The sequence below is a fragment of the Littorina saxatilis genome, linkage group LG5 (genome assembly GCF_037325665.1).
Source record: "Littorina saxatilis isolate snail1 linkage group LG5, US_GU_Lsax_2.0, whole genome shotgun sequence".
Lineage (NCBI taxonomy): Eukaryota > Metazoa > Mollusca > Gastropoda > Littorinimorpha > Littorinidae > Littorina > Littorina saxatilis.
Genome location: NC_090249.1, coordinates 48,378,516 through 48,392,511, shown reverse-complemented (window position 1 = coordinate 48,392,511; position 13,996 = coordinate 48,378,516). Strand labels below are relative to the sequence as shown.

General features: G+C 41.2%; 1 long non-coding RNA gene across 1 annotated transcript; it reads left to right on the top strand.

Annotated features, from left to right (window-relative positions):
* Positions 1-2,784: 2,784 nt before the first annotated feature.
* On the top strand, positions 2,785-5,764 carry LOC138967334 (uncharacterized). Its single transcript, XR_011455924.1, has 3 exons — positions 2,785-2,921; positions 3,711-3,801; positions 4,809-5,764. It is a non-coding gene; the product is annotated as an uncharacterized lncRNA (long non-coding RNA).
* Positions 5,765-13,996: the final 8,232 nt, after the last annotated feature.

Sequence of the window (13,996 nt, the reverse complement as noted above, 5' to 3'; positions counted from 1 at the left end):
GACTCTGATCAAAGCCACATAATCAGTTTCGCCTGAGCTCACATCGGCTTGGTCGACACGCTCATTAAAATGTTCTTTATTTGGTGTTTAACGTCGTTTTCAACCACGAAGGTTATATCGCGACGAGGGAAAGGGGGGAGATGGAATAGGGGAAAGGGGGTAAGTGTTTCTTGTTCACAAAAGCACTAATCACAAATGTGCTCCAGGGGCTTGCAACGTAGTACAATATATGACCTTACTGGGAGAATGCAAGTTTCCAGTACAAAGGACTAAACATTTCTTACATACTGCTTGACTAAAATCTTTACAAACATTGACTATATTCTATACAAGAACCACTTAACAAGGGTAATAAGTGAAGAATTTTATGGGTGAGAAAAGGAAAGTAAAAGGACTTTGGGGAGGCAGAAATAGAGAAGAAACAAGAAAAAGATCCTAATTAGATTCACGGCATCGAGAGTGATGCGACCTTCTCTCAGAAGTTAGTAGAGAAGGCTCCCCCATCCACCACCCGGGGGACGCGCCTCTACGCCAATTAGGGGGCGCGAGGCATTAAAATGTGACTGAATAACTACACCGTAAGGCTGACCGAGAAGCTTGGGGATGGGGGGGGGGGGGGCTGTTTCTTTGTAACTGCTTGCGGATATAATTATATTGCAAGCGCCAGCAGAACGCGAACACACACACATTATATTTATATATATATTATATAAAACAAATAAATATATATAATATCAGAAGTTGTGAAAGAAATAACTGCAAGTCAGCAGAGACTTTCTTCCGAGATTTTAAAATCTCTTAGCAGATCATAGTATAATCATGTACATATCAGAAGGGGATATCATTGCAAGGCTCAAAACATAGTAAGGTTCAGAGTTTCGCCAGAGCCTTCCGCATTCACCAGTACGACACGCTCATTGGAAGACACTAACTACATCGTAAGGCTCAACGAGAAGCTTTGAATGGAGGTAAACAAACCAAAACAAACGTCTGCCGAGGCGAGGTCGGCCGCTAGCGCCGCGTGACCCCAGAAATTGCATACACTGCTCCGACACACACTACATCAGTCACAGGAGGTTGCGTCGATCGTTCAGTATCATATTTCTAGGTGCATGTTTCACAATCTTCTGTTTCGCCTGACGGTCAGTGATACTGGCAACAGTAGAAAGTGTAAACAACAAACGAAGACTTGCAACCCGGCATTAGTCGGGAACATTCTCACTTTTCTCTGCAGCCGATACGCAAAGTAAATCGAATCAAGTCGAAAGCAGCCAATCTCTCTCTTGCAATAGTGATATTCCAAATGAACCATGCATTATTTTTGATCTGGATAGTTGTGAAGTTAAAAAAAACCGAAGCGGACAGCTTCCTCACTTCCCCTCTGCATAACTATAACTATGCAGTTGCTATCAGACAAAGTAGTGGGGCTCGTATGTTGCAGACGCACTCATAAATCATTCACATCTTGCAACAAACATCATACTTTGTGGTATTGTTCCTTATAATTATTTAAGGGATTTCAGATACAGAGCCACTTCAGAAATCGTTTTTTTTTGTCTTTGATAGGGAATAAAAGGCTGCATTTACAGCAGACGAAATTCGTACCAAAAGCGCTCAGCAGTAAATATTCCCAACTCAGCAAATGTAAAATTCAATGGTTTACCATGCACCAGAAGTTGTCTGCTGATAACACATGCATGACATAAATACTCTTATGGGTATTTTTGTGTTCTGGTATTTAATTTGATCGTTTTTAGAATTTTATATATCCGCAGCATGAAAATTCAAGATGGCGGCCTCCGCAACATTGCGTGTTTTGATTTGAGCGAAAACAACGTTTCTGAAGGTAAGTTTTCAAGAATACGCATCCATTCACCAATGTCACATCATTTTACTGTTTAATTCTCCCCTGGGGTCTGTTATTCATCGGGTGAAGCGCTGAAATGCAGAGTAATCTTGCAATAGCTCATCAAGCTGGATTGATGCTGATAGATCTAGACAAACACTGTACATAAGGAAGACGTGGAACTTGCGAAGAAAATGCGAAAAAGTGTTTGTGGGTTATCGTCCCTAGTCACATGCTGACGGCGAAAACAAAATGGCGGATCGCGTAGGTACCGATCGCGTGCGAGGTGGTGGTAAATTGTGCTCGGCTTTTTGTTGCAAGAACGCCCGTTACAAACAGAGCTGCTTCGGGAAAACTTTCCACAAGTTCCCTAAAGAAGAAAAAAGGTGGGTTGTGCAGTGATTATTTCATCAGGTTTACCTTCTTCAGAATGAGAATGCAATGGCTCGAGTCAACTCACTCAGATAAGCCAACTGTCTCTGGGCATTTTTGTCTGCTATGATACTACAGTATTTATAGAACTAATATGCAAATGAAATATTACAAACATAGCATGGATCGGTTCATCCTGAGATTTCTGTACTAGCTGTACTATGTACGCGTGTGTACCTGTCACTGTGTGTGCATGTGTACTGTACTTACGACTGTGAGTGTGAGTCAGCAGTCAGTACAAAACAACAGTTTACACTTGATGACAAACTACCCGTGGGCATATTTGCCGAAATCTTTATCAAACCTTGCTTACGGGAAAACTACAGTACAAAAGTACATCACTCATCCGTTTTGCGTTCAGGCAGAGCGTTAGATTTAGACTGAAGATCTGATTTATTTTTTGTCTTTCCTTTTTGCTTAGTTTAACAATAACATTGTTGTTTTTATTTTCAAACTAGGTGCAGAATATGGATGCAATTCACAAGGCGGGAGGACTTTGAAAAGCTGCAGCCAGCTGATGTTCAAGGTCTCAAGCTTTGTACTGATCACTTTGAGGCCAACCAGTAAAACAATCCTGCAGAGAGGATCACTTGTGTGGAATGCTGTCCCGACATTGTTTGCAGTGCCCAATCCACCACCGAAGGTTATTTATTTATTGGTTTTAGGTTTTTGCAAACCAATGAAGCACACTATTAAATGCAGGTTGAGTAATGACAAGTTTGAGGCTGATGTAAGAATTGAAAAAAAACCAGCATTGTTCCCATCAAATAATGCCTGTTTGCATTTAGCGCAAAAAAATGATAAGGCCAACAAAAAAAAGTTACTTATTTTGGATCGACGTCTTGATTATGATGATATGATGAACTTATTTTGCAAAAAAACAGCCCCAAATGGCAAAAAAAGTATAGGGTCGGCGTCAACAACAAAAAAGTTGTATGTTTCTGGTCACCTGACCCTACCTATGTTTTCCCGACGACCCTAGACTTTTATTTTGCATTTTCAAAAATAAAAGGGGTATTCGAAAATCAATTGTTTTCCTGTTTTTCAACAAAATAAGTTAAAAAGATGGTTTAAAAAAAAAAAGTTTAGAAAAAAAATCTCCACCTTTAGTCATGTTAGGCCACAAAAAAAGTCTGTTTAAGGTAACATAGGCCCCCCAAAAATAGCGTCGGTAGGTCGGCTTTTTATTTTTGTATTTTAGCCATCTGAATATTTTAATTTCATTTTTTAATGCCCCAAAAAAGTCTAGGGCCGGTGGGAAAAAAATAGGGTCGGTCCGGATACTGTAAACAGATTATTTTTTGTTTTGCCTTACGAGAAACATACACTTTTTTGTGTGGCCTAAGACCAATGCCATGAAATTGGGAGAATTGTTTCATTGTGACTGGGTGTTGGTTGTGAGTTTGTCAGTTAAAGAGCTGTGCATTTGCAGGTTGCTAGTGGGAGGAAGCCACCATCGCAAAGGGTAGCTACAAATGAAGCCAGCACCGACCTGTCGCCTGATGCACAAATTGTTCAACCAGGTAAGAGATTTTTAACCATGAAGAACACCCTGACATCAAAAAATGTTTAAACCCATCCATTACATAGTTGATAATTGCTGTATAGGGTGACGGGCGCTGTGGCGGGGTGGTAAGACGTCGGTCTATTAACTCGGAAGGTCGAGGGTTCGAATCCCGGTCGCGGCCGCCTGGTGGGTTAAGTGTGGAGATGTTTCCGATCTCCCAGGTCAACTTATGTGCAGACCTGCTAGTGACTTATCCCCCTTCATGTGTACACGCAAGCACAAGACCAAGTACGCACGAAAAAGATCCTGTAAGTGTAATCCATGTCAGAGTTCGGTGGGTTTTAGAAACACAAAAATACCCCGCACGCTTCCTCCGAAAGCGGCGTATGGCTGCCTAAATGGCGGGGTAAAAACGATCATACACGTAAAATTCCACTTGTGCAAAAAAAATGAGTGCACGTGGGAGTTTCAGCCCACGAGCGCAGAAGAAGAAGAAGAAGCTGTATAGGGCGGATGCATGGATGGATGAAATTGTACCTGTAGTTCCAACACGTAAAGATGGGAAACATATCCTGTTAGAGGCATGGTGTAACAAGAAACAATTAAGTGGCTCTATTCCCATCCCCCCCCCCCCCCCCCCCCCTTTCCCCGTCGCGATATAAGCTTCGTGGTTGAAAACGACGTTAAACACCAAATAAAGAAAGAAAGAAAGAGGCATGGTGTGTGAGGAGTTTACCTGGTACTGTTGTCCTAATCAATCAATCAATCAATCAATCAATATGAAGCTTATATAGCGCATATTCCGTGGGTACAGTTCTAATGGCCTCACCCATTCAGTACCAAACAAGGTCAATTCCATCATTGTTCCACATCGTATCCATAGTTGCTAATACACTTCATTTCTGGCCTGCCTTCCTACGCTATTGTTTATTTTAATTTTGTGATTTAATTACACGTGTTTTAATTTCTTCCAGGTTGTAACTTGTTATGGTTATGTTATTTTATGTGTGTTTTCTTTTTTAGATGACATTCAGGCGATCCTGGAGGACATAGGATGTAAAGCATCAAAGTCGTCATCTTCCCCATCCCCTCGTGAAGCGGAACTTTGGCAGAAGGTCAACAAACTGAGGAGCAAGGTTTTCCGATTAGAAAAGAAAACGATGGAACCCCGTGTAAAACGAGCGAGTAAATTAGCCAAGCCTCCCAAGAAAGACTTTGTAGTAGAACAGTTGTCTCATATATTATCAGGCGAGGCGAGCTATTTTGCCATTTATGCCTGTTACATATTTACCGGTTATCTGCTGCTGTGTCCAATCCTGGCAGAGACGGGAACGCATGTTACCAAGGAGCTGAAGGAGAGTCAATGAGATGAGAGAATGTGATTAACAATTGCCAACTCTCTCCGTACAAAGAGGGTCCAAAATTGTATAAAAAAAATAGATGGTAGGCAATTCAAAATTAAAAAAAGGACTCTCGGAGCATGGACTTAATGAGTCAAAAATTAAAGAAGGCTCTATGACCCGAAGTACATGTTTTGTCTATTGTCTTTTTTATTTTGAATTCCCTACCATCTATATTTTGATACAATTTTGGACCCTCCCTGGTGTGTTGTTTCTGATGTACCTTTTAGTCTGTTTACAGTAACATAGGCACACAAAAAGAGGGTCGGTAGGTCGGCTTTTCTGAAAAAAAAATTATAACCATCTTTTTAAATTATTTTGCAAAAAAACAGGAACAAAATTGATTTTTTTTTTCTTTTTCTTTTTTTCCAAATGCCAAAAAAAAAGTCTAGGGTTGGTCTAGAAAAATAGGGTTGGTCGGGATACCGTAAACAGGCTATTTTGCTTTGTTTTGCCTAAGCAAAGACTAACAAACTTTCTTTAGGGTCTGACATTGTATATACTATACAATTTTTGGGGTATTAACTAAATACATGTATACAGTTTTCGATTCCTTTTATACTTTTTCACAAATTAGCCCCCCCCCCCTTTTTTTTGTAGTCTGCCCTGGGGGCGGGAGGTCTCCTAATTTCGGTTTCTAGGGTCACCTTATGCTTCCCCATGAGCTGAGAACTTAATTTAAAATGAGCCTCGATTTTTTTATTTGTATTTTGTAATTGTGCCTTTGTCCAGTCACATGATTTCACTTTGTACTTAAAAACTTGGCGCTGTCATCATTTATTGCTATTTATTGTTCAGTTGTTCAGTATTTATTGCTATTGGGCATCAGTTATTCAGTTGCCCTCTTTCGAATGAGCCATGCATGCATTATGGATGTGTTTAGCGAATTGGGATACCTAAAGCAATGTAAAAGAAACAATGTGAAGCAAACATATAGCACCAAATAAAATAACCGAATCAGAATGGAAACTTCTTCAGTGTATGTGTGTGTGTGTGTGTGTGTGTGTTTGCTGTTTTAAATACCGAAAATGTGAAAATAAAGCAAGTCACAGCATGAGAAAGATCGACTGTACTAGTCATGACAAAGCAGGAGACAGCCTGGTCAGCATGTAGAAAAGGGGAATAACTCGTATTTAGCCATTCTCATTTCTAAGCATGCCCAATGAGGAAGTTATCCTTCTTCCCATTGTAGTTTCTTTGATCTAGATCTGTCTGTTGATTACAAGTAAGGAAATCATGATCGCCACGCTGGTGATTTTAAACAGATTAAACGAACTTTGAATAAAAGGCGAGGAGAAAGAGATTGTTCATGGTATGATAAATGATTAGTCCTGCCTACGTTAAGGACTTCCATAAGGTGGGGAGGGGTAGAGTCAAAAACGGTGAGGGTAGGCCAGATAGTAGGATGACCAGCTGGAGATAAAAACACTCCACTCCCCAGGCCCATGTCTTTACAGTGTTGTGATCAAACTTTCAAAGACAGTAGGTAACAGACAAAAGCATACAGTGTATGCTAATCAAATGAGATAAGTGGTTTTGAAAAATGAAGAGGTACCGCTCTTTGAGTTTTACAATTTTGGTTTGTTGCTTGTTTCTCATCCTTTTGCTTATTTTAAGTTGACCGTGCATTGGTGTGAATTTTATTTTTACAGGATATATACAAGAGTTACACCACATGCCGGTTCCTGGGAACAAGCGTTCTGCATTTATTCCGGTGCCACAGAAGGGAGCCGATTTCACTAGTACTACTGTATCAAGGTTTGTTACCTAATACATCTTAACAGTAAGATTTTTTTATTTGTATTAATTGGAACATGTTTGCACATCATTTGTAAGCGACCTCTGTGAATTTGATGGGTTTGACGTACGAACCCTCACTATGGTCAACATTCTGTTAGCGACTGTTTGAAGCGAATAAATGTAGCGGTCAGAAAGATTCCAGAATCAGTTGGGTCACTGGAAACTGTGTTTGTTTGTTTTTTAACCTGAAACAGTAAGAATTATACGAATTCATGAAATACAATTTTCTTTCATTTTGGTCTGTTGTGTGAAGACTTGCTAACCCGGCTTTGACCGACTCTCTGAGATAGTAAACATTATTCAAATACATTCAAATAAAAATGTCACTTTTCATCTTTTGTGTGAAGGGTACCACAGGCTGATTTCCTGCACCATGGATGTAGAGGAGGCCAGACAGTCTGCTTCTCATTCCAGCTGTGTTGCGTTTTTTTCTGCTCGTGAAGTGTATCGCCACATTGCCAAAGCCATTGGCCAAGAGAAGTCACCCTGTCTGCCCATTTTGCATAGCCTTACAGGCTGTGACACTATGTCGTTCTTCAATGGTATTGGGGAATCAGAAGGCTTGGGAAGTATGGCAAGCATTTGAAGACGTCACTCAAACTTTCTTCAGGTTGTCTGCTCCTCTTTGTAAGCTGAGTACCACTGACAGGGCAGCACAAGAGCTTTTTGGTGTACATTTGTAGGACAAAACCAGCAACGTACTGGGTGTAAACAGTGCTAGACGGTACCTCTTCAGTAAAAAGAGCTGCCAAATTGACCATAATCCCCTTACAAGTGAGGTGCTGCTGCAGGACATGAGATTGAGAAGAGCCATCTACCTATTAGACTTCCAAACTCTGTGGGCTGGCAGTTCAAGGCTGGAAAGTGGGAGTCATTCTGGACGAGCTTTCAAGAGGTATCCAGCGTGTGCCGAGAACTCATGAGGTGTGCCTGCAAGAAGAGCTGTACAACAAAACGCTGCAAATGCTGCTAAGAAGGACTGCAGAGCACAGCTCTCTGCAAATGTGCTTGCATGCCTGTGAAAACTGTCAGCATCTAAACTGTGCAAAAATATTATTGCACCCATTTTCATACCCCAACTCAAACTTTTATTCCTGTGTCATTTTATTCAAACTGTCTATGCCATTAAAGGCTCGCATCTTCGCTATCTGGCACATTTTTTTTTAACATCATCATTTACGCCGTCAAAATAAGGATACCCTTGACGTGACAAAGAGATGTGACAAAAACTTCGGGTACCTTTTAAAAAGCCGACGACAATTCCTGAGGCACAACTGGGTCACTGTTGTATACGAAGAGAAAGTCAACTTGATTATCCATCCAGAACAGGTTGTTTTATTTCGCCATCTTGCATATTTCTAGTGTTGTGCCATTGTACCTACTGATGTATGTGTCGATCTCACGGATGAGATGTTTATGTGTCAAATTTGAGGGATACCCAAGTCAACTAAAATCCATGTATTTTAGCAATGACCAAGTGGGTTGCGTTGAAACTTTCAGGAATGTGTGTCTACGCACGAGGCGTAGTTCAACCGTTTGAGTACACTTTCAAATCTTCACGAAATAATATTTTAAAAACTGCCACAGGTTTGTTGACTTACATCCCACATATTTTTGACTTCGCATGTATGACAGATGGTTGTTTCAAGTACTGCCAAAGTTTCTTTTGAGTATAGACACTTGCCGGAATGTGCTAGTTGTGTAAACACATGAGAACAAACAACGTTTTCGAAATACAGCGATTATGAATTTTAGTCGACTTTTGAGTTGATACATTACATTTTTATCAGTTTTATTTTGGGGGTACCCTTATTTGGGCGGCGGTCAAATAACCCATGTAAAGGCCACCTTTTATCTTAAAAGTGTTCCAGTTAGCCAAGTTGAGTGCCCTCAATAGCATACATTGAATATAACAGCACAGGAATGAATGTTTTCGTTTTGGTATGAAAATTGGTGCAATATATTTATTTTTGCACAGTTTAGGTAATCCACAAATTCTTCAACCCTGCCACCCACACCGTCCAATCATTCTCTGCACCAACAATACATGTATTGTTTTGTTTAAAAATGTGTTTGTGTTAGTTTCTATTGCAAGAGAATGTCTTGTAGCATCAAAAATGCCTAAATACCCTTTTATTGGCGGCCATTTTGAAAATTGTAAAAAAACTACTGATTTCTTAATTTTTTCACGGTGGCTCTGTATCAGGTTTTGTTAAGCAAAAGCAAATGTCCATTTACGCCAAATTTGCTGTTAATCACATGAAGTGAAATATGCCTAACATACCCAACCGTTTACACTGGCGGCCATTTTGAAAAATTGTTTAAAAACTACCCATTTTTTATTTTTCGCGATGGCTCTGTATCAGGTTTTGTTAAGCACATAAAACTCTTCATATTTGCTTAATTTGGTGTTTGTTGCATGATTTGAATGATTTTGCAACATAGGAGCCCCACTAAAGGCCATCTTTCCATTGCCACTCCTGTAACAACCGGCACGGTTGGCCTAGTGGTAAGGCGTCCGCCCCGTGATCGGGAGGTCGTGGGTTCGAACCCCGGCCGGGTCATGCCTAAGACTTTAAAACTTGGCAATCTAGTGGCTGCTCCGCCTGGCGTCTGGCATTATGGGGTTAGTGCTAGGACTGGTTGGTCCGGTGTCAGAATAATGTGACTGGTGAGACATGAAGCCTGTGCTGCGACTTCTGTCTTGTGTGTGGCGCACGTTAAATGTCAAAGCAGCACCGCCCTGATATGGCCCTTCGTGGTCGGCTGGGCGTTAATCAAACAAACAAACCAAATCTCCTGTAACAGTGTTACTCATGGAAAAGCAAATATAGTATGGATACATTCAGGCAAAGTTTGGGACTTGACAAAAATGCTGTCTCGTGCCTAACATGTCATTCACACCTGTCAAAAGGGGCAATGCATGCAAGTTTTCATAGAAATGACACTTGATCCTATTTTCTGAAAAAAGTTAATTCAAGTTGCAAACTTTAGATTTTCAGTTTTGTGAGCGTGGCAGTGTTTTGCACTGATTTACCTGTGAATGTGTCGGATATTCTTAACCAACTTCCTCTGCATCAAACTGAAACCGAGACACGTATCTATCTGTTATGAAAATGGACATACTAGAGTTATTTCCAAACATAAAGTTTCACCTGATAACATTTTATTCGCTTTAAAGTGGTTAAAAGCCAATAATCCAATCTACGCAGACTTGGACTTGCACAACGCTGGATCAAAGCGAAGCAAGTCACATGGTGATAGTGTTTGTTGGGATTTTGAACAAAACTAGAAACACAACATGAAGTTATGGTTCCTGCTGATAACTCTGCATCTCAGTCAAGCCTTGAACGAGTTACACACACTTCACCTATGTTGTATGTCCAGAGGTCTAAACATAGCCCTGTGAATATAATTATACGAGATTGAAAATGGAGAGGAAATGGCATTTTCGTGGCTTTTTGCTGAGGGCAGAAATGGATTCAGTGACATGCAAGAGACAGAAAAATATGGCTTTCAATGTACGTGTACTTGCGAAACAGACTTTACAATGTAGACTCTTGGTTCAGAAAAGATATGATGTTTGCCCCTATTTGCTTCAGTCAGCAGAAGCATATGACAAGTTACTTCTCAGACAAGATGCATCAATCTACATGAAAATCCGATCTCCATTTGCAACTGGAAGACAAAGTAGAATTTTGTTCAAAGGCAAGGGCGGATCAATTCACTTTGGAGGGGGGGGTTACAAAATGACTGCGAAGATACAAGTTGACGGCGCCGAAGGCGCCTAATCCTATAGGGGGGTCCGGGGGCATGCCCCCCCGGAATTTTTTTTATCCAAAGAAGCAAAATAGAGCTATCTGGTGCATCCTGAGCCAATAAATTACCTCTTTTTTGGGGGGGTGGGGGGGTTACGTAACCCGTGTAACCCCCCCCCCAGATTGAAAGGATACTAATAATATTAATACCACTTCAACTTTGCATGGCAGCTCTTACATGTTCATGAAGAACATTCGAGGGACAACTGCTTACTTTCACATGTATCCGTACATCACTGCCTCTTTTATTATAACATGGCTTCGAGCCCTGTTGATTTTAATCAACCAAATTTCTTGTTATACAGTGGAACCCCCCTTTTAAGACCCCTCACTTTAAGACTCCCTCCATTTTAAGACCTTGTTTTCTGAGACTTTGTGTTTATGACCTCTGTACATTTACCTCCATTTTAAGACTCCCTCCTTATTAATACCTAATTTTCTCAGATTTTTGGAGGTCTTAAAAGGGGGGTTCCACGGTAGTGTATTTATTAACCATCCCTCCACCAGGTCGTGAATACACCACAAGTATACGGTGTTTCGGACATGCGCGTCACATACTTCCAGCATGCAAACCTTATGTAGAATGTGTTCTAATAAGAGACCGGTGTGTTCCCACACAAGTTCCTTTTTGTTTATTTGTTGCTTAACGTCCAGCCGACTACGCAGAGCCATATCAGGACGAGGAAGGGGGGGATGAAGGGGGCCACTTGTCAAGCGATTCCTGTTTACAAATGCACTAACCCATTACTTGTGTCCCAGCAGGCTTTAGTAAAACTAAATTAATACCTACTGGAAGATTACCAGTTTCCAGTATGTTAAAATAGGCTTAACCTATCTACTGCTGGACTTACATCAGAACACTAACAGATTAAACTATACATGAATCGCGAGACAAGCGGCAAGAGAAGAGATTTTTGGAAAAAATACAGGTGAATGAGCAAGAAGGCAGAAAAAAGAAAAGAATTCATGAAGAAAAAGAGAGCATGACAGGAAAGAGGAACCAAAAATCTACCTAACAGCAAACTAGAAAGCTCCTGCGGTTCCAAAAACAGGAGGGGCCTTTAATTTCATAACCGCAGTGCCCCACTGCGGGACACAAGTTCCTGGTGTAGGCTTTCTTCTCTTGAGGGGTTAGTGGTAAACACTTTGGGGCGACGACTGAGGTAAAAACTCAGTGACAGTGGGGCAAAATGCCTAAAATCTTGGGGCGGAAGGGAAATGGGGTGAAGGGGACAGAACCTTTAGGGGATTCGTGGGATTTCTTGGGGCGAGTGGTTAAAGACAGATTCTCAGATGTATTCTGAGCACTCTCAAGTGAGACGATGCGGGAAAAGCTGATGGGACATTTGAATGGTATCTTTTTAGATGAGGATACGGAACGTTCGATTTTGGTATTAAGTTTCTTTGTCGTCTTGACAGTGCAGATTACGCTGGGCTATCTAATCTGCGGGCTATGTGGTGGAGGATTACTGACAATCCTGTAATTAGTCACACCGTGTCAGGAAGACCCCCCCCTTACCCCATCACTGTGGTCTCAATTCAATGCGTTGGTATAGTAACTGAGCCTTCAGTTGTGCAAGTTGTGGCCTATTACAGTGGACCCCGTATTATAAGACACTTCCTCCTGTCCACAACGTCTACACATTTGCCTCCATTTTTAAGACTCCCTCCATTTTAAGATTCCCTCCATTTTAAGACTCCCTCCATTTTAAGACTCCCTCCATTTTAAGATTCCCTCCATTTTAAGACTCCCTCCATTTTAAGACTCTCTCCATTTTAAGATTCCCTCCATTTTAAGACTCCCTCCATTTTAAGACTCTCTCCATTTTAAGATTCCCTCCATTTTAAGACTCCCTCCATTTTAAGACTCCCTCCATTTTAAGACTCCCTCCATTTTAAGATTCCCTCCATTTTAAGACTCCCTCCATTTTAAGACTCCCTCCATTTTAAGATTCCCTCCATTTTAAGACTCCCTCCATTTTAAGACTCCCTCCATTTTAAGATTCCCTCCATTTTAAGACTCCCTCCATTTTAAGACTCCCTCCATTTTAAGACTCCCTCCATTTTAAGACTCCCTCCATTTTAAGATTCCCTCCATTTTAAGACTCCCTCCATTTTAAGACTCCCTCCATTTTAAGACTTGATTTTCTCAGATTTTTGGGAGGTCTTAAAGAGAGGTTCCATTGTATGCAGTACGGTGAAACCATTCTTTTCAGACTTTAAGACTTAAATCTGGGAAAATCTGGTCTTAAAAAGGAAGGACTCTTAAAATGGGGATACATTTACACGGGTTATGTGAACAGAGAATCCCAGGAAACAGGGTCTTAACAGGGAGGGTTCTTTAAATAGGTAGTACAATGTACTATGAATATTCTTTTTGTATGCGCTAACCACCTTCATCTTTCATATGTACCTACCATTCTTTCGTCCACCCTCCCCCTCTTCCTCATGCTAGCTTTTTCCTGTTCTTTTTGGTTTGCTTCAACTATGCTGTTGACCTAGATAGTTCCATAGTTTATAAGTAATGTTTGTCCGACATCATATTTTTGTTAATTTGTAACTACGTAGGGCGCGTAATATAAGCGTTCGCTTGAGTTCGTGTCCCTATTGTTTATCGTTGTATTGTTGTACCATGTTTGATTTAATAAAACATTGTTTAAACCAAATAGGTAGTCTTACTTTGAAATGGGGGTTCCACTGTACATGTAGTACCCCTCCACAGTAACGGCCGGCGGCTATGACGGGGTTGAGGAGGGTTCAAACACTCTCGAGAGACTATTCAGTAGACGGGCGCTGTGGCGGGGGTGGTTAGACGTCGGCCTCTTAATCGGAAGGTCGAAGGTTCGAATCTCGGTTGCGGCCGCCTGGTGGGTTAAGTGTGGAGATTTTTCCGATCTCCCAGGTCAACTTATGTGCACACCTGCTAGTGGCTTATCCCCCTTCGTGTGTACACGCAAGCACAAGACCAAGTGCGCACGGAAAAGATCATGTAATCCATGTCAGAGTTCGGTGGGTTATAGAAACACGAAAATACCCAGCATGCTTCCTCCGAAAGCGGCGTATGGCTGCCTAAATGGCGGGGTATAAACGGTCATACACGTAAAATTCCACTCGTGCAAAAACACGAGTGTACGTGGGAGTTTCAGCCCACGAACGAAGAAGAAGAAGAAGAAACTATTCAGTCAATTATACC